The sequence below is a fragment of the Trachurus trachurus genome (assembly GCF_905171665.1).
Source record: "Trachurus trachurus genome assembly, chromosome: 12".
Classification (NCBI taxonomy): domain Eukaryota; kingdom Metazoa; phylum Chordata; class Actinopteri; order Carangiformes; family Carangidae; genus Trachurus; species Trachurus trachurus.
In genome coordinates this window covers 3907117-3925770 of record NC_139908.1, presented here as the reverse complement: position 1 = coordinate 3925770, position 18654 = coordinate 3907117, and the positions used below count along the sequence as shown (strand labels likewise).

At 42.0% G+C, this 18654-nt stretch overlaps 1 protein-coding gene across 1 annotated transcript in view; it reads left to right on the top strand.

The window, feature by feature from the left end:
- Positions 1–18654, top strand: part of gfra2b (GDNF family receptor alpha 2b) — a gene marked incomplete at both ends in the record, with an annotated part of 142685 nt that overhangs the window by 25667 nt on the left and 98364 nt on the right. The window lies entirely within an intron of this gene.

Genomic DNA, 18654 nt, shown 5'->3' with positions numbered 1-18654 from the left:
CCTCCGTAGCGTAGCTCTGAGCAGCTCGCGGCTCTGCTCCGCCGTTCTAAAAATAGCTTGCACCGACAATTAAAGGTAACGAACCTACTGCTATGACTATAGGGATTATGGCAATGGGACAATTTGCCAAAATGTTGAACTATCCCTTTAAATCAAAAGAAAAGCCGTGCGTAATGACGTCATGTGCTGCTTCGTGATCATATCGGTGTATCGAATAGTTTTCTTGCAATTAAAGGGACAACGAGGAGTTTCTATTCGGTTATAAAAAAGTCTCACGTTAATGTGGATGAATCTCCGCTACCCACACTTGTTAATGGGCCCATTTTCGATAAATATATCGTTCTGTCTCTATCGTTATTTTGTTATTATTAGTGGTGGCGGAAATGCTGGTCGAGCCGACCAGCGTTTCCTTCGTGGCGAGTTATGAGAATAACGCCGCCGAACCGCCGTTTATGGTCGGAACTACGGTGGTATGTGAACCTCTTTGAACCTCTGACTTTAATTATTGATGAATGAAAACACGAGTCCGTCTTGCGCCCGGTCAAAGAAATGTACGGTGCGCGCGGAGGCTCATAAATGTAGTGTGAAAACGCTTCGCTTTTCTAAAACTCCTCGTTGTCCCTTTAAATGTTTTTTTTTTTTTTTCGGAATCGCGAAATCGAACACTGATAGGAGCCGCTGCCTGGATGTCACATTCATCATTTATATTCATATACAGACTCTGTCGTCCTCTTGATAACTGAACTTTATCTAAACCTTCTAAAGCCACATTATATTAAAAACAAAAAGCAACAGAAGAAAGAAGAAAGAACAGCCTTCAAAATAAGAGTTTCATTATGGAAATGTCAGAGAAAAAACACAAAAATGAATCTCTAACCAGTATTTACTATAAACAACGTGTTGCTACTTAAAAAGCAGCGATGACACTGTTGATGAGTAAGTCAGTATAAATCCTCATGACTGGAATTAAAAGAGAGGAAATATATATTTAAGCAATATCACACGAGAGGGAGTGCTGTTGTACTGTATATCAGCACGGCTGTGATTCGGTCGTAGGCACGAGGCCGCAGGCCGAGTGCCGCAGATAATCACACCGTGCTGATATACAGTACAACAGCACGACCTCGAGTGTGATATTGCTTTTATACAACAGTGCTACGAGCGCATTTTTAGAACAGTAATAAACTACAAGAGATTATGATTTGTTTGTTTATTTAATCATTTATTTGGCTCCGCCAACAGAAATAGTTCTGCAACTGGAAGGGAGACAAGGCTGTTGCCAGGCAACACATAAACATTTCATACTAGCTTGCTACTAGCTACAAGCTTTTCCACCGAGCTGCTTCCAGTGCTGCTTCTGGTTCTGAGCCCGTGTCTGATTAGCACCGCAGCAACAGGACCAGCATGAAGACATACAGAGACGTTATCGATACCGTATTACATTTGTTTATCATCTATGTAATCAATATAAACACAGTTGAAGCTAAGTAGCTGAGCTACGTGGCTAACAACAGCTAACGCTAATATCAAAACACATCACCGTCAAAACGTAGTTGCCCCCACGGCGATTTTTTCCCCAGCCGGGTTTAGTAGAGATCGCCAATTAGACGGACCAGGTCAGGTCCAGGTTTTAATGTTCAGGTCCGTTTATAACTGTAGCAGCAGCAGCAGCAACAGCAGCAGCAGCAGAGAGATGGGGCAGCTCCTGTATGGGGAGCGTGGCTCTGACTTAGCTCATAATACATTCATGCTTAGCTCCTGTCCAGCTGAACAGCGGAGTGATTATGTCTGTGAAAAGTCCCAGTGCTGTTATACTGTATATCAGCACTATGGAATGTCTCGTTGTCCAATCAAATTGCTCGGTTGGGACCGGTCGGAACTAACTGTTGTATAAATATATATATACAGTATATTTATTTATTCATGGATGGACTTGTTGCTGCTGCAAAGGATTGTGGGACATGAGTTTCCTCCATCATAAAGAAGTGCTGACTGACGGCTGCTCCTCAGGTTGACCTGTAGTGACCTCGGTGATGACATCATCAACATCTGTTATCGTTGTAATTGTGAAACACAATTATAAAGTGATTAAGACGATAATGTGTTGGAGACAGAGCTCCAGTAAACACCAACTCCAATTATGTTAATGAGATCGACTCGTTAATCAGAGTAAAAACATAAACACTGTGTGTGTGTGTGTGTGTGTGTGTGTTTAGGGTCAAACGTCTTCATCAGGTTAATTCTCTCTTTAAACTGATCAATATTCTGTCGATCGACTAACGAACGGGTCAGACGGATCGATGAAAACCTGATGAGTCGCATGACATATGACCTGAGTGTTGACACAGCTGTGATGTGTTCAAGTACAGTAGGAAAACATGCAAACTAGTCAGCGAGGATGCCACAAACACAGTTGTTGACGCTAAGACGTGATTGGACGATCATGATCAGGTGGGAGGAGCTTAGCAAATGCCTCATGTTTACCGTCCTGTCTCCTCTGATCGTCATCATACCTTTTCCTCTTTCTTCCTCCCTCCTCTTCCTTCTCTTCCTTCCTCCTCCTCCTCTTCTTCCTTTTCCTCCTTCCTCTTCCTTCTCCTTCCTTCTCTTCCTCCATCCTCCTTTCACTTCCTTCCTCCTCCTACTCCTCCTTTTCCTTCCTCCTCTTCTTCCTCCTTCCTTTTCTTCCCTTTTCCTCCTCCTAAGCTTCCTCCTTTCCCCTTCCTTCCTCCTCCCTCCTCCGTTGTCCTCCTTCTTCCTCCCACTTCCTCCTCCTCTTCCTCCTTCCTTCTCTTCCACCTCCTCCATCCTCCTTTCTCTTCGTCCCTCCTTCCTCCTCCTCTTCCTCCCTCTTCCTTCCTCCTCCCTTGTCCTCCTTCCTTCTCTTTCACCTCCTCCTTCCTACTCCTCTTCCTTCCTCCTTCCTTCTCCTCCCTCTTCTTCCCCCTTCCCCCTCCTAAGCTTCCTCCTCCCTCTTCTCCTTCATCCTCTTCCTCCTCCCTCCTCTTCCTCTTCTTCCTTCTCTTAATCCTTTCTCCTTCCTCATACTCCTCCCTCTTCTTCTCCCGCCTTCCTCCTCTTCCTCCATCCTCCTTTCTCTTCCTCCCTCCCTCCTTCCTCCTCCTCCTCCTTCTTCCTCCTCCTCTTCTTCCTCCCTCTCCCTTCTCTTCCTTCCTCCTCCCACCTCCTTCATCCTCCCCTTGATCCTTCTTCCTCCTTTATCCCTCTTTCTCCTCTTCCTCCTCTTCCTTCTCTTCGTCCTCCTCCTCCTCCTCCTCCTTTCTCCTTCTTCCTCCTCCCTCTTCCTCCTTCTTCCTCCTCCCTCTTCCTCCTTCTTCCTCCTCCTCCTTTCTCTTCTTCCTTCTCCTCCTTCCTCCTCCGTTGTCCCCCACTTCCTATTTCTTCCTCCTCTTCTTCCTTCTCCTCCTCCTCCCCCTCCTCCCCCTCCTCCTCCTCCTCCTCCTCTTCTCAACATGTGGTCATTGTTGATGTTAATTGAGGAACCGGATCAGTTCAGTTTGATCCGGTTCTGAGCTGAGACGCTTTATGAGACAGAACAGATTTCATTCTTGTGCAGCCACAGAGGCTAAACCAGCCATTATTCCTGTCAACTGTGTGTGTGTGTGTGTGTGTGTGTGTGTGTGTGTGTGTGTGTGTGTGTCTGTGTGTGTGTGTGTGTGTGTGTGTGTGTGTGTGTGTGTGTGTCTGTGTGTGTGTGTGTGTAATCGGAGGACGGGAGAGGGAGGGGAACACAGATTTGTTTTCTTTATCCTTAATGAGAACACACACACTGAGCTGAGCACTGCCAACCAAGAAACTGAGAATAATTTCAACCCTAATCACTGTAATTACTGTGTGTGTGTGTGTGTGTGTGTGTCTGTGTGTGTGCGTTTGTGTGAGTGTGAGAATAAACACCACCGCTACTTTACATAACATATATGTTTATGTACTGCTGGTGTGTTCCCAGGAGAGCTCATTACATAAAGGTGTTTCTCTATAAACCTCTTCACATTACCCATCATGCTCTGCTGTGTGTGTGTGTGTGCGTGGTGTGTTCAGTTTGTGTGTGTGTGTCTAGAATGACAGGGGCACTGAGTTCACATGGAAACATCTCCGACGTGTGTGTGCGTGTGTGTGTGTGTGTGTGTGTGTGTGAGTCGTGGGTTAATTGAAACGTTTTAATTTGAAAAGTTTCCTCAGATCTTTTGTTTACAACTTCCTGTCGCAGCTCCTGAACTTTCAGCTGCTGCTACACAAACCGGAGCGAACCTGCTCCGACGGCGCCGCAGCGTCGGCTAATTGAGGTGTGGCTCGTTTAACACACACACAGAGACACACACAGAAACACAGAAACACACAGACACACACACAGAGTTGTGCACTCAGCTGTTTTTTAAATGAGCCGATAAACATGGAAATGCAGCCACTTAAGTTTCTCTGCTTCCACATGATCGATATCATGAATGTGACACGGAGGAGGACGGTGTGTGTGTGTGTGTGTGTCTGTGTGTGTGTTTTGCACTTTGGGATCGAAGGCAGATCCACACAGTAACTAAGTTCATTAGTTTCGGGTGTTTTCACACAGGCTGGTGATCAGGTCGACCCAGTTCGGCTTTGGGGTTCGAGTGCATTAAGGTGTAAACAATGAATGAATGAATGAATTATTTTTTTTATTTTCGTGTCATGCCACCACTATGGCCCATCCCATACACACTAAAAACAGTTGGGTTAAAAAATAACCCAATTTTAACCCAACTGCTGGTTCAAATAAGGACGAACCCCTTTTTTGGGTTAATCTTTTTGACCCAATTTTTGGTTTGAATATTCAACCCATGGGTTATGCTAACTACAATGTTGGGTTATTTTTAACCTAACTATTGGGTCGTGTATAAAGCACTTGCTCGACCCAATAGTTGGGTTAAAATAACCCAATGTTGTAGTGCGCGGACAGCATTTTTCAAATGAACCGGCCGGTTAAGTCACAGAATTACCCAACCCAAGCCAACAAATGGGTTACTCACTGAAAAACAAACCAATTACTTGCACAACCCAGGAATTGGGTTAAATTCATAGCCATATAACCCTGAAAATGGGTTACACTCTGGAAAAACAACTTAATTTTAATTTAACTCAACACCAATAACTCAGAAATTGGGTTACAGAGATAACCCAACATTTTTTTGTGTGTATGGGATTACAAGACACATTTAATGACAAATACAAGAAAAACCTGCCACACAGGTGTGACATAAATAAACAATTTAAGATTACTTTCAGTACTCAACTATATATCGCTCTTCGTCTCATTGCCCAAGCCTTTTCAAGAAATAAAGAAAATGCAAATATATTCAACTGAAAAGTATGTTTTAGCTTCTCAGCATCGTCTAACCACACACACACAAAAAAAACAAAAAACACTTATAGAGTCGTAGAAAGGACAATAGAACACAAACAACAAAGGGGTGGATCAAACTAAGAGTAGACGTAACTCATTGGCGGCTATATTGTATTGGTCAACTCCCTCTGACTCTGGCTGCAGTAGATGTTGATCCAGTCATCTGCACTAGAAAACTATTCATAACTCTGAAATGTTGCCTGTATATATACTATACTTAAACTATTTGCATAATGCCACTATAATGTTACGTTCATAGAAAAGTACATGATTACAATAATTAGCAATGTTTTTTTTGGAAAATCGAATCAAAAAACCGATCAAGTTCCAGTTATTTCACTAGAACATGAACCACAGGCTTAAAAGGATACAGTAGTTTTGGCAAATTGGCCCATTGCCATAATCCCTATAGTCATAGCAGTAGGTTCGTTACCTTTAATTGTCGGTGCAAGCTATTTTTAGAACGGCGGAGCAGAGCCGCGAGCTGCTCAGAGCTACGCTACGGAGGCTCATTATGGGATTTCTTGGTTTCCCTCATCAAACTCATCAAATACACAATCCAACAACTCCACAACGCTCTGGTGGACAAGTTGTGACCTGCACATTCACCACGCTATGAGATAATAACACAACGTTACCAGACAGAGTTGTTTTAGAGGGAAATTCATGCAAAACCGTTAATGCACGTTCCTGTTGGTGGCAGTTTTCGGGACTCATGTAAGTTTGAGGCAGCCTCCATCTCTGAACCTTTTTACCTCAGCCTTTTACTTAATTTAGAATATACAGACACAACAGGGAAAAGACAAAGAACATTAGGTACACAAAGTCAAATAAAAGTTATGGGAATGAAGTCGGGTCACCCAGGAGAACATGAAACAAAATAAGATGAAATAATAATGTTCAGTCTTTTGGCCTTTTTGTTTTGCTTTTGTTTTTCACAATTTGAAGTAGTTAACAAAGTTTCACATAAAGGCATAAAGGTTTCACCTGCAGGAGTGAAAATGGTGTTTACCTGAAGAGGCTCACCTCTGTGATATTGGATATGATACGATGATACAATACGGTATGACGATATGACATACGATACGATACGGCGATGTGATACAACGATATGATACGGTAGGACAAAAGGACGGTATGACATGATTAATATGTTACGATAGGACGTTATGATACCATGGTATAATACGATACAATACGATGATACAATACGATACCATATGATACCAAAGATAGACAGATATATAGATATTTTAATTCCTTATTGGAGAAACTCGATTTTGATTTTTTTTTAAGCTAGAATCAACACACATGATGTCACAGTTTTAGAAAAGCATTAAATACTGACATAAAAAAAAGTAAAGAGCATCAGAGTCGACGATGCTCAATCAATAGATGTCAAACGAAAAATACATGGAAAAGGCAAATAAAGTAAAAACACCCAGGAACAACAACACACAGGAAACAGGAAGTGAAACTGAGCAGCTTCTGCACACTAAAAACAGTTGGGTTAAAAAATAACCCAATTTTAACCCAACTGCTGGTTCAAATAAGGACAAACCCCTTTTTTTGGGTTATTTTAACCCAGTGGGTTGGGTTTATTTTTTTGACCCAACTTTTGGGTTGAATATTCAACCCAAGAGTTGGGTTATGCTTAACTACAACGTTGGGTTATTTTAACCCAACTATTGGGTCGTGTATAAAGCACTTGCTCGATCCAATAGTTGGGTTAAAAAATAACCCAATGTTTTAGTGCGCGGACAGCATTTTTCAAATGAACCGACCGGTTAAGTCACAGAATTACCCAACCCAACCCAACAAATGGGTTACTCACTGAAAAATAACCCAATTACTTGCACAACCCAGGAACTGGGTTAAATTCATAGCCCTATAACCCTGAAAATGGGTTACACTCTGGAAAAACAACCCCAAAATTTAACTCAACAACAATAACTCAGAAATTGGGTTACAGAGATAACCCAACATTTTTTAGTGTGTGGTTCTGGTTCCTGAGCCTCTAACTAGCGATGAAGAGTAAACCAAACTGTCTGTGAGTCTGCAGTCTGAATAAATCTTCACCTGCAGGCGTCTGACTCACCTGCAGAACCTCGGCTGATAGAAGTCGATGTTTCTGCAGCGGCTGATTCGCTCTGTCACTTCCTCTGTTCGCTGCTCTCAGATCAGACTGTGAATCATTTTTAGAGCAGAAGCTGCTGCTGTTTCTTTTTTCTTTTTTTTCATGTGCTCTTGATCTCAGTCTGTCTTCTTTTTTTTGTTAAGTTTATTTCAACAAAATATATGTTTTCCTGTTCTTTGACTTTCTATTCTATTTATTCTATCCTGTCTGTCTAGACTTCACCTTGAGAGGAAGTCGCTGTGTTTGATTCATTTATTGTTTAATTACAATAAAGTTAATTCATCAAACTGCTCAGTTAGTGAGAGCTGCCTTAAATTAAATGCTAATAAAACAGAAGGTGTAATCGCTCTGATAATGGCAACATGTGGGCGCTGTTGTGTTCAGGGGATCCTCGGAAATCTCATTTTTCAGTTAGATAATTTAATTTTAGTGAAGTTTATTGTTATATTTCCTAAAGTTTTGTACTTTATAACGTCATCTTCCATGTTAATAAATATTTATTCACTTATTTATTTGGACCAATCAGAGTCCCAGTGGGAGGAGCTACTGGCACCTGAGGTTATGTCATCAGAAAAACGCAGAAATGTTTTTCTACAGTGCAAAAAGTAAAATATAAAAGAAACATAATCAGATCGGTTGAAGTTGGACTGTGTCGGACAGATGGTTCATCCAATCACCGGCCAAGTTTTTAATATTTATTTATTTATTAATTTCTACTCTGTTCCAAACAGATGGTTTGGACAAGCTGCTGCTGCGTCCGGTCCGTTCAGACTCGTTGGTTCATGACTCGTTGAACCCAGAGACACTGAGAGAGTTGTTTTAGAGGTAAATACAGAGACTGCTTGATGAAAAACTGTCCCTGAAGGCAACGTGCATCAGCGGTTTTGCATGAATTTCCCTCTAAAACAACTCTGTCTGGTAACGTTGTGTTATTATCTCATAGCGTGGTGAATGTGCAGGTCACAACTTGTCCACCAGAGCGTTGTGGAGTTGTTGGATTGTGTATTTGATGAGTTTGATGAGGGAAACCAAGAAATCCCATGAGCCTCCGTAGCGTAGCTCTGAGCAGCTCGCGGCTCTGCTCCGCCGTTCTAAAAACAGCTTGCACCGACAATTAAAGGTAACACGCCTACTGCTATGACTATAGGTATTATGGCAATGGGCCAATTTGCCAAAATGTTGAACTATCCCTTTAAGCTGACGGATAAATGTCAGAATCTTCCTATTTTTTTTCGTTTTTTTAACAGTATAACAGATTCAGGTTGGAAACAGGAAGTGATTTAGCTGCAGGTAAAATATATAAACAGTTTAAATACAAAAAAAACACTCACAAAAAAAAAAAATGTTTGGCTGAAGTTGTCGTCTCTGTGACTCCATGGAAACCTGGACCCGAGGCTGCTTTTTCTAAAAAAAAAAAAAAAAAGTGAAGATTTGAGTCCAACAGATTTTGAAATTCTAGTTTTAGAAAACAAAATCTGTCTTTGCTCTCGTTCGTCGGTAATTACACCCAGACATGTGTCAGGAAATGAGCCGAGACTGAACACAACAGACCGAGACTCGATTCTGAATTCAGTTTTTTTTCTTTTTTTTTCTTTTTCCTGGACCCGTCGCTCCTGTTCCCACACACATTTATAAAAACACACACATACACACACATATTGAGCACTGTCAACGTCCACATTCATATGCAGACTCCACTCGCAGCCGCCAGACTCCTGGTGACTGTTGTGTGTGTGTGTGTTGATGTGTGTGTGTGTGTGTGTGCATCTGTCAGGCAGCTGAGAATGAGATGAGTAAACAGCGAACAGTGGTGTGTCTCTCTGCGGAGAAACACTAATCAGCCTCCAGCTCGCTCATTAGCCCGCATGCTAAATACCTCGCTCATTAGCCCGCATGCTAAACACATCACTCATTAGTCAGACTTGGTAAATTAGCCGTTTATTTGACTTCATGCTAAATACCGACGTCGGTGTTAAATGTGTAATTTAGCAGGCTGAACTCGGAGCGCTGAACTCTGTGATTAGCCGCTCGCTCATGACTCGGCCCCGTTACTGGACAGAATACTTAAAGCAGCGACACATTAGCAGCATGCTAAGTAGCAGCCGCGGTCAATACTAAGTGCCCTGATCTATTAGCTTAAAGGATTTGGTCCAATCGAGTCCCAGCAATTAGCTCAACACTGACCGACGACCGGCCTCGTGGCTCAAACGCTGCACTTTATCAATCCTGCTCTTTCAGCAGGAGGAGGAGGAGGCGCATGCAGCACCTGTGTATGTGTGTGTGTGTGTGTGTGTGTGTTACAGGTGTTTGCACATGTTTCCTTCACTATTGTCTGAGATGTGTCATGTCTCTGTGTTTATTTGACTTTTATAGATAGATAGATAGATAGATAGATAGATAGATAGATAGATAGATAGATAGATAGATAGATAGATTGTCTGCCCCAAAGGGTAAGCAGAAATTTGTCTTTGACAGGGCTCATCACTTTACATACACTCAAAGGGATAGTTCAACATTTTTGCAAATCGTCCTCTCACCATAATCCCTACAGTCTTAGCAGTAGGTTCATTACCTTTAATTATCGGTGCATCTATCTAACATTACAACACATGGAGCAAATACTCTGAACTACTTTGCGCTTTTGATATCCCTCCGCCCAGCAGCTGTGTCTGGAATGTAGTTCCGGCTGCATTTGCCTCTAAATACTTACTTTACTTTACCACTTTCTGCAAAGAAAAGATTTAGAAAATAAAGTGCAGCTATGGGAGCTAAAAACAGGAGCCTTTTTTTTAGCTCAGACTTGTGGCGTGCTGTTTTAGAGGGAAATACAGAGACTGCTTACTGAAAAACTGCCCCCGACGGGAACGTGCATCGGTGGTTTTGCAGGAATTCACCTCTAAAACAACTCTGTGTGGTAACGTTGTGTTATTATCTCATAGCGTGGTGAATGTGCAGGTCACAACTTGTCCACCAGAGCGTTGTGGAGCTGTTGGATTGTGTATTTGATGAGTTTGATGAGGGAAACCAAGAAATCCCATGAGCCTCCGTAGCGTAGCTCTGAGCAGCTCACGGCTCTGCTCCGCTGATCTCAAAACAACATGCACCGATAATTAAAGGTATACTGCTATGACTATAGGGATTATGGTGAGAGGAAGATCTGACTAAATGTTGAACTATCCCTTTAACTACTGAACTCAAATATTGTGTAGTTTGTGTCGAAAATAGTTTTTTTTTCATGTGTTGTTGTAGCCTACGTGTTAAATGTTTTAATTTTCTTCAGACTGAGTTGTTTTTAGTTTAAATCATCGATGGAGTTGGAGTTTCACTGCCCCTCTGTGTGTGTTTTTTTTGTCTGTTTGTTTGGTTTGCTTTTTACAGCTCAGCACTCTGATGTTTTCAGTTATGCGTCCTTCAAATTAAAAGACCAATTAAAATACCTTCACATTAAAAGACATCAGAGAAAAAAAATACAGAAAATACAGGATTCTTTTTGTTATTTTGTTATTTGTGAAAAATAAACAGAATAACAGAAGCAAAGTGTATAAAATAAAACTAGATTTAGGGGTTAGGACTGAAACTCAGTGGGTAGAGTGTGAGCAGAGGGGGCGGGGGGTCTGTCCTCCCCCCTGTCAGTAATAATTAAAAGGGGGCAGTGAAAGCTGAGAGGAGCAGCAGGAGTGCAAGTAAGCACTTTGTGTTTTCTCAAATTCAGCTTATTTCACACACCTTGACACACACACACATGCACGCACACACACATGCACGCACATACGCACAAACAAACACACACATGCACACTCTTCAACATGCAAGCAGGCAAACTGCATATATGCAGCGTTGACTCGTGCAGTAGACGCAGTGCAGCAGAGAGACTGTCACATCCTCATCAGTCATTTCACTGTGTGTGTGTCTCTGTGTGTGTGTCTGTGTGTGTGTTTGTGTGTGTGTGTGTCTGTGTGTGTGTGTGTGTGTGTGTCGTCGTTGTGTTAACATGATTGAATACACAGCTGCCTTTCATAAAACATCTGGACAGAATTGTTTGTTCATCACAGGAGCTCGATGAGTCAGAGGTGAAGTTTCTACCTGAGGTGACGACTCCTCTGTTAGACACTGATGTAGATGGAGGAGGAGGAGGTGAGACAGGTGGAGGAGAGACAGGAGAGACAGGTGAAGGAGTAGAAGGAGGAGAGACAGGTGGAGGAGAGACAGGTGAAGGAGGAGAGACAGATGAAGGAGGAGAGACAGGTGGAGGAGGAGGAGAGACAGGTGAAGGAGAGACTGTAGGCTACTGTTTGTTTCTTGTGAACATCTGTGATAAAAGACCTTAGGCTACATTTTTGGCAACACTTTAATTAACAGGTTGTTAATTATGTGATAATTTTTTTTTTCATAGTAATGTCATGTTTTCCATGGACAGGAGGAGTAGTAGAGGTGGAGGAGGTGAGACAGGTGAAGGAGGAGAGAAAAGTGAAGGAGAGATAGGAGAGACAGGTGGAGGAGGTGAAGGAGGAGGAGAGACAAGAGGCAAGACAGGTGAAGGAGGAGGAGAGACAGTTGAAGGAGAGACAGGAGGAGGAGGAGGAGGAGAGACAGACAGGTCAGACAGGTGGAGGAGAGACAGGTGAAGGAGTTTTGATGTCGGTCGTTCTTCCTCTTCTAGTCGATAAAAACGCCGCCAGCAGCAAAACACAGTTTATTCAGAACGGTCTCACAGGTGTGTGTGTGTGTGTGTGTGTGTGTGTGTGTGTGTGTGTGTGTGTGTGTGTGTGTGTGTGTGTGTGTGTGTTATACGTGTGTGTGTGTGTGTGTGTGTGTTTATATGTGTGTGTGTGTGTGTGTGTGTGTTATACGTGTGTGTGTGTGTGTGTTTATATGTGTGTGTGTGTGTGTGTGTGTGTGTTTATATGTGTGTGTGTGTGTGTGTGTGTGTGTGTGTGTGTTTAAATGTGTGTGTGTGTGTGTGTGTGTTTATATGTGTGTGTGTGTGTGTGTGTGTGTGTGTGCGCCTCAGGTGAAACCACTGTTACAGCTTCATACATAAACATATAAACATCTCCCCTGTTTATCATCACTGCTGCTCCTCAGGCTGCACACACACACACACACACACACACACACACACACACACACACACACACACACACACACACACACACACACACACACACACACACACACACACACACACACACACACACACACACACACACACACACACGACGCTGTTGATGATGTCATCGCCTCATGACATCACACGATCTGATCATTTACACATAAAATCATCAATTTGTTTATTCTATCATTCAATGTTTTTAATTTAATTTATTTAATTTTTAATTTTTTTGTGTTTTTGCATCTTAATGAGTTTAGTTTAGTTGATGGTCGATGCTGTAAATCAGTGGTTGCCCACGGCGACAGGTCATGTGATGCAGCAGTTTGTCCCGGTTTGACCCCGTGTGAATCAGAGTCCTGACGAGTCTCCGTGTTGTCCCAACAAACCGGTCACATACGTAGAAACACTGCTCCGTGTGTGTGTGTGTGTGTGTGTGTGTGTGTGTGTGTGTGTGTGGTTGTCAAGGCCGTTGCTATGCTGTGACACTGACGTCTGTGTGAGGTCACATTCTTCTGTTATTGTTCAGGTTTTTTTTTTTTTTTTCCCATCAGAGGAGGTTTTTTTAGGGTCTGAGTGGATTTTTGGAGAGAAAAGTTTCTGAGGAGAATCAGAGTGTGATCAGAAAAATATTGTTTCTGTTTCTGTCTGTGTCCGTCTCCATGGAGACACCACACTAGGGATCGACCAATATGTTATTGTTTTTTTTTTATAGGGACAAAACCGATTATCAGTAGGTAATCAAGGAAACTGATAACTGGTAATAATAATAGGACCGATATTCATTTGCATTAAAACTGAATTCACTGTAGGCTACCTTACATTTTTGGGTAACCCTTTAATTCACAGGCTGCTAATTACATGATAATGTTAAGAAATAGCCAAGAAATAACAATTAATTGTGTAGTAATGTCAACAAATAGCCTAGAAATAACGGTACATTTCATAGTAATGTCATGTTTTCCATAAAGGCTAAAGTTTACACGCTTTTCCTGCTTTGAATTTTTTGGGAAAGGCCAGAATTTTTCTCCACCAAGTTGTTGAAATTGACCATTATTTCTGGGTAATTTCTACGCAATCAATCGTTATTTGGCTTCATTTCTCGACTTGACTATGAAATTGACTGCTATTGTTTGGATCTTTGGTGTCTTTTGTGGTGATCAGGGCCGTTGCTAGGATTTCTGGGTCCCCTGAAAGAATACTAAAGAGGGCCCCTGCCCCCTGACTTTTCCACTTTTTTTCTTAGACTATGTATTATCATGTTTTATTAACTTTGTTTTGATGCTAATGCAGCATTACTACAGTATGAGTATTAGTCAGGGTCTTATGCAGAATAAATCAGTCATAAAGATTAGACTACTGGGGTACTTTGTGGGCCCTACTGGGCGCTGGGCCCCTAGAATTATCATCACCTTTCTCCCCTATACAACGGCCCTGGTGGTGATCTTTGCGTTCTTTCCTCCTCCTCCTCCTGTTTTTGCTTGGACAAAATGAATTATCCCGCTAGGTTTGCACATATTTACGACTGTGAGGCAACGATGGTGCAGTAGGGGATTACAAATAGCAGCGTAGAGTGTTTTGGATCAAGGCGTGACAAGAGGCCTTTAAGCTGGTGGCAATCTCTTTGTTATTAAAGGTCACAGCAGAGAAGAAGGAGAAGCTCAGACCCATAAAATAAATTGGCAGAAGCTGAGAATGACGTGTAAAGACGGGGAACAGAGTCTTCAGGTATGAGACAGTTTGTAGTTGTGTTTGTGACGCCGAGGAGCACGAGGACAGTTGAGGAGAAGAAATCACAGCTGAGGATATTGTGTTCCTGCAGAGAGCTGAGAGTGTTGAAGAGTCCTTGCATGAGGAGGTGCTGCAACTGGAAATAGAGTGAATTTTGCCTGTTTAATGGTGTGTGCATGTTTTTTAATTTTAATTTTATTTTTTAATCTTTATCATGCATGTATGTTTTTGTTTTGGTGATGGGTTTTAAATGGTAAATTTGTGGGGGTTTTTTTGTTTTGATATAACTGAAAGGAACAAGATTGTGTCTTGTCTTATTTATTCTGTTTCTAAAAAGAAAATGAATATTTGTACTGTCAAAAAAAAAGAAAAGAAAAAGGAAAAGCCCTGAAATAATCGATTGTACTTGACAATTGCAAGGACTTGGTGGAGAAACATTCTGGCCTTCCCTAAAAAATTCAAAGCATGAAAAGCATGTGTAAACTTTAGCCTTGATGAAAAACATGACGTTACTATGAAACTGATCGTTATTTCTAGGATATTTCTAGACATTATCAGGTAATTAGAAGCCTGTAAATTAAAGGGTTCTTCTGGTTTCAACTAATCTGACCAACAAAACTTCACTGCGCATGTCACAGTGAATTTATTCTGCTTAAACTGCTTGATGCACGTACATGCACGTTTTAATCGGATCACTTTATTTCACCTCCATGTAAACAGTGAAGTTGGAATTGCCGATCAGAATGATTATAGCCAGATTGTAGAACAAATGCACATGTAAACGTGGCTAATAACAGGTTCATGGCCTCATCCCTCCATCCCTCCATCCGTCCATCCAAGTCTCCTCTCCTCCTCTTCCTCCTTTTCCTGTAATCTCAGACACACTCCCTCTCTGTCTCTGTTTGGGAGTAAATGAGTCCAAACTCCTCAGGACACGATGATCTCAGCTCTGTAACTGTAGATGGGAGTCGAGCCGGAGGAGGAACGGGTGGAGAGGAGGTGAAACAGTAGACATTTTAACATTTTATTTCACTTTTATTTAATTTCTGGTGCTCTGATTAAAGACAAGACACCAGATGAGCAGGAGTTGTTGTTAGTTGTTGTTGGTTGTTAGTTATTGGTGATGATGATGGCGGTTTGTGCGTTCCCCAAAGCTGCCAATGGAAATGTCACGCTGCCTCTGTGAATGCAGCGTGAATAAGCTTCTCTGTGCTGAGTGTTTACCTGCAGGATAAAGGGAAGTGTGTTGGTGCTGGGAGCAGGCGACCGTAATCCTCCGACCATTTCCTGTTCAAGGTAAAAAAAAAAAAATTAAAAAAGGAAAGAAAAAAGAAAAGGAAAGGGGAAACAAGCTCTTTGATCAGCAACGCTAAGCTCACGCGTCAACGGCGTTCAGTCTGTCTTAGGAGTAAAGTTTATTTTAAAAGTCTCTGAGGTGAAACTGTGAGAGGAGAAAACACGCCACAATAAAAAAATAAAAGAAAGAAAAGGACAATGCGGTTTGTCCTCAGGCAGGGAGGGAACGTCCTCTTCTGATGACATCACACGACTGACAGGTGAAAACAAACTGTGAAGGTTTAATGTCTCAGTGTCCCAACCTGTCCTCTCCCATCTGATCTTGTCTGGTCTTTTTCTGCTCCGTCCCATCCTGTCTCATCTAGTCCAGTCCTGTCTTGTCCCATTATATCCCATCCCCAGTGAGCAGAGATGGACAGAGTACTCTAAAAGTAAGAGTAAGAGTAAATTTCTTATTTTTCACATCAATGAATTACTATTATTATTTCTAAATGAATTTAAGGAGCTTTTAACTCTTGTTTCTGAGAATGAACTCTTTGAAAGCAGCTGCACTGATGTGCTGCTTTTAGGGGTTAGGGTTTCCTTCTTTGACAAACACAGCTTGTGTCCAATAGGATTTTAGAAAAAGACCTGAAAGTAACCAGTACTTTTCAGCCTTCCTACAAATTAACTCGAGTAAAAATAAAAATATTTGTCTTGGAAATGTATTCAAGTAAGAGTAATAAGTACTAAAGAAATCTAATACTCAAGTACACTGTAAATTGTAATAAGTTCACTTTACTTAAAAAAAGTTTACTGTTACTGTTACTGTCCACCACTGCCAGTGTGTCCCATTATTTCCCATCGAACAGACTGGACACTGAACACAACAGAGAGACTTTCATTTTGAAATACGTGACCCGTTCCATCAAAATGAGTCGGATGTCGCAATGTTCTATTTTTAGATAGTCAGCTGATAACGTGGAAAACCCATAGAAAATCCACCAATTTTTTTTTTATTTTTTTTTTAGGGGCTTTTTCGCCTTTTAATGGATAGGAGTTCAGAGAGAGACAGGAAATGGGAGGCAGAGAGGGGGGAATGACACGCAGGATAGGGCCGCTCAACGGGGCCGCCTGCAGTGAGGACTGTAGCCTCAACACATGGGGCGGGTGCTCTACCAACTGAGCTAAACACCACCCCCCAAAATTTTTTTTACCCTTATTTCAAAGCAATGACATTCAAAAACAATCTCCCAAAGTTTCACAGTCCAGATAATTGAGAAAAGGCACGTACATGATGATTAAAGTTGACTTGCAACTTAAACCCTCTGAAAATGAGTGTTGCTTCGGTGCAAAACATGAAATATCTTCTGAACCATTCATGATAGAGACGAGCTGTAAACTGCATCTGAATCGCGGGATTCTCCGCTTTCCGACGGTCATTGAATGGTGCCTCTATGACAAGAAGGGACGGGTACAGAAACAGATGCTAAACCGAGTAGCATCGACGCTAACAGAGCGTAGCATCGATGCTAAACCGAACGTAGCTTCGACACAACGCTTGCACATGTTTTACAAAACATCAACAAAACATGACAACTTCTGAACCGTTTATGATAGAGACGAGCTGTAAAAAGCATCTGAATTGTGAGATTCCCTGCTTTCCGAGGGTCATTGAATGCTGCCTCTATGACAACACGGGACCGTATAGGGAGTGTGTAATCACGTGGTACAGGAACAGATGCCAGAGTCACTGGCAAAACTTTAAATGCAATTTTTCTCAGGTTTTAGAACAGAATAAGAGAGTGAAAGATTGTAATTCAAATGGCCACATCTCGAAAACCATCAAATGTATGACTCTGACTAGGGTATCATTTTAAAGATAATTTTCTAATCTTTCCATTGATACCAAAATCTCAACTTTGAAATTTGGGTCACTGTGACTCATTTTGATGGATCAGGTCACTTATATAGAAACCAGTGGAGCTGCAGTGTCACGTTCACACCAGACTTCATGTTTCCAGAGGTTTTCTGTGAGTGTGAAGCTACAGTAACTCTCTGACTGTACATGTGACATCACAGCCTGTGAGGTGTGAGTCCGGTCTGCAGCCTGCAGCGTCTCTCAGCCTGTTTGCTGTCGGTGTGAGAGGAGCTGCTGCTGCTGCTGCTGCTGCTGCTGAGGATGAGCTCCCACTGTCTCCTCCTGCTGTCGCTCCGTTGTCCTGAAGTGACATTTAGCTGCTTCCTCCTGTTGTTTGTCTTCTCACTGCAGCACAACAACAACAACAGAGACAATGAGGGGACTGAGGTCTGATGCAGCGAGGACAAACACAAACACTGATGAGCTCATTTACATCTCCTGTTGTTAAGGGTTCAGTTTATAGGATGGTTCAGGTTTGGGGGTAAAACTGACATTTGTAATTCTGCAACTTAAAAACCTAATGTCCTGTTGTTTGTTTTATTAAAGCCCCATACAGAATAGAGGTAGATCCTTCAAAATAAAGGTAGATGTTTGTGTTAAAGTTCCATACAGTATAAAGGTAGATGTTTGTGTTAAAGCTCCTTCAAAATTAAAGTAGATGTTTGTGTTAAAGCTCCATACAGTATAAAGGTAGATGTTTGTATTAAAGCTCCATACAGTATAAAGGTAGATGTTTGTGTTAAAGCAGAAGTGAGTGATATATTTGTGTTAATATAAGTCTTAAATAGTTATATCTTCCGACAGCAATCACTTACATAGAGTGTTTGGACTGAAACACGGGTCTGTCAGTCCCTCTGCTCTGCTCTGAGCCGAGGAGAAAACATTTATCGTATCCTACAGTTTTTATCCAATGAGGAGAGAGAACGGCATGCAGGGCTGTGTGTGCAGCCAAGGAACGCCGTGAATGTGGCGACGTAGGGACGAGGACTGTTATGGTGCGTTCAAGGAAACTCGTATTTTTCCGACCGTGAAGTGGTACCAGTTCGATCTGGTACGAGTTCACCGGTCGGAAGTTACGAGTGGCC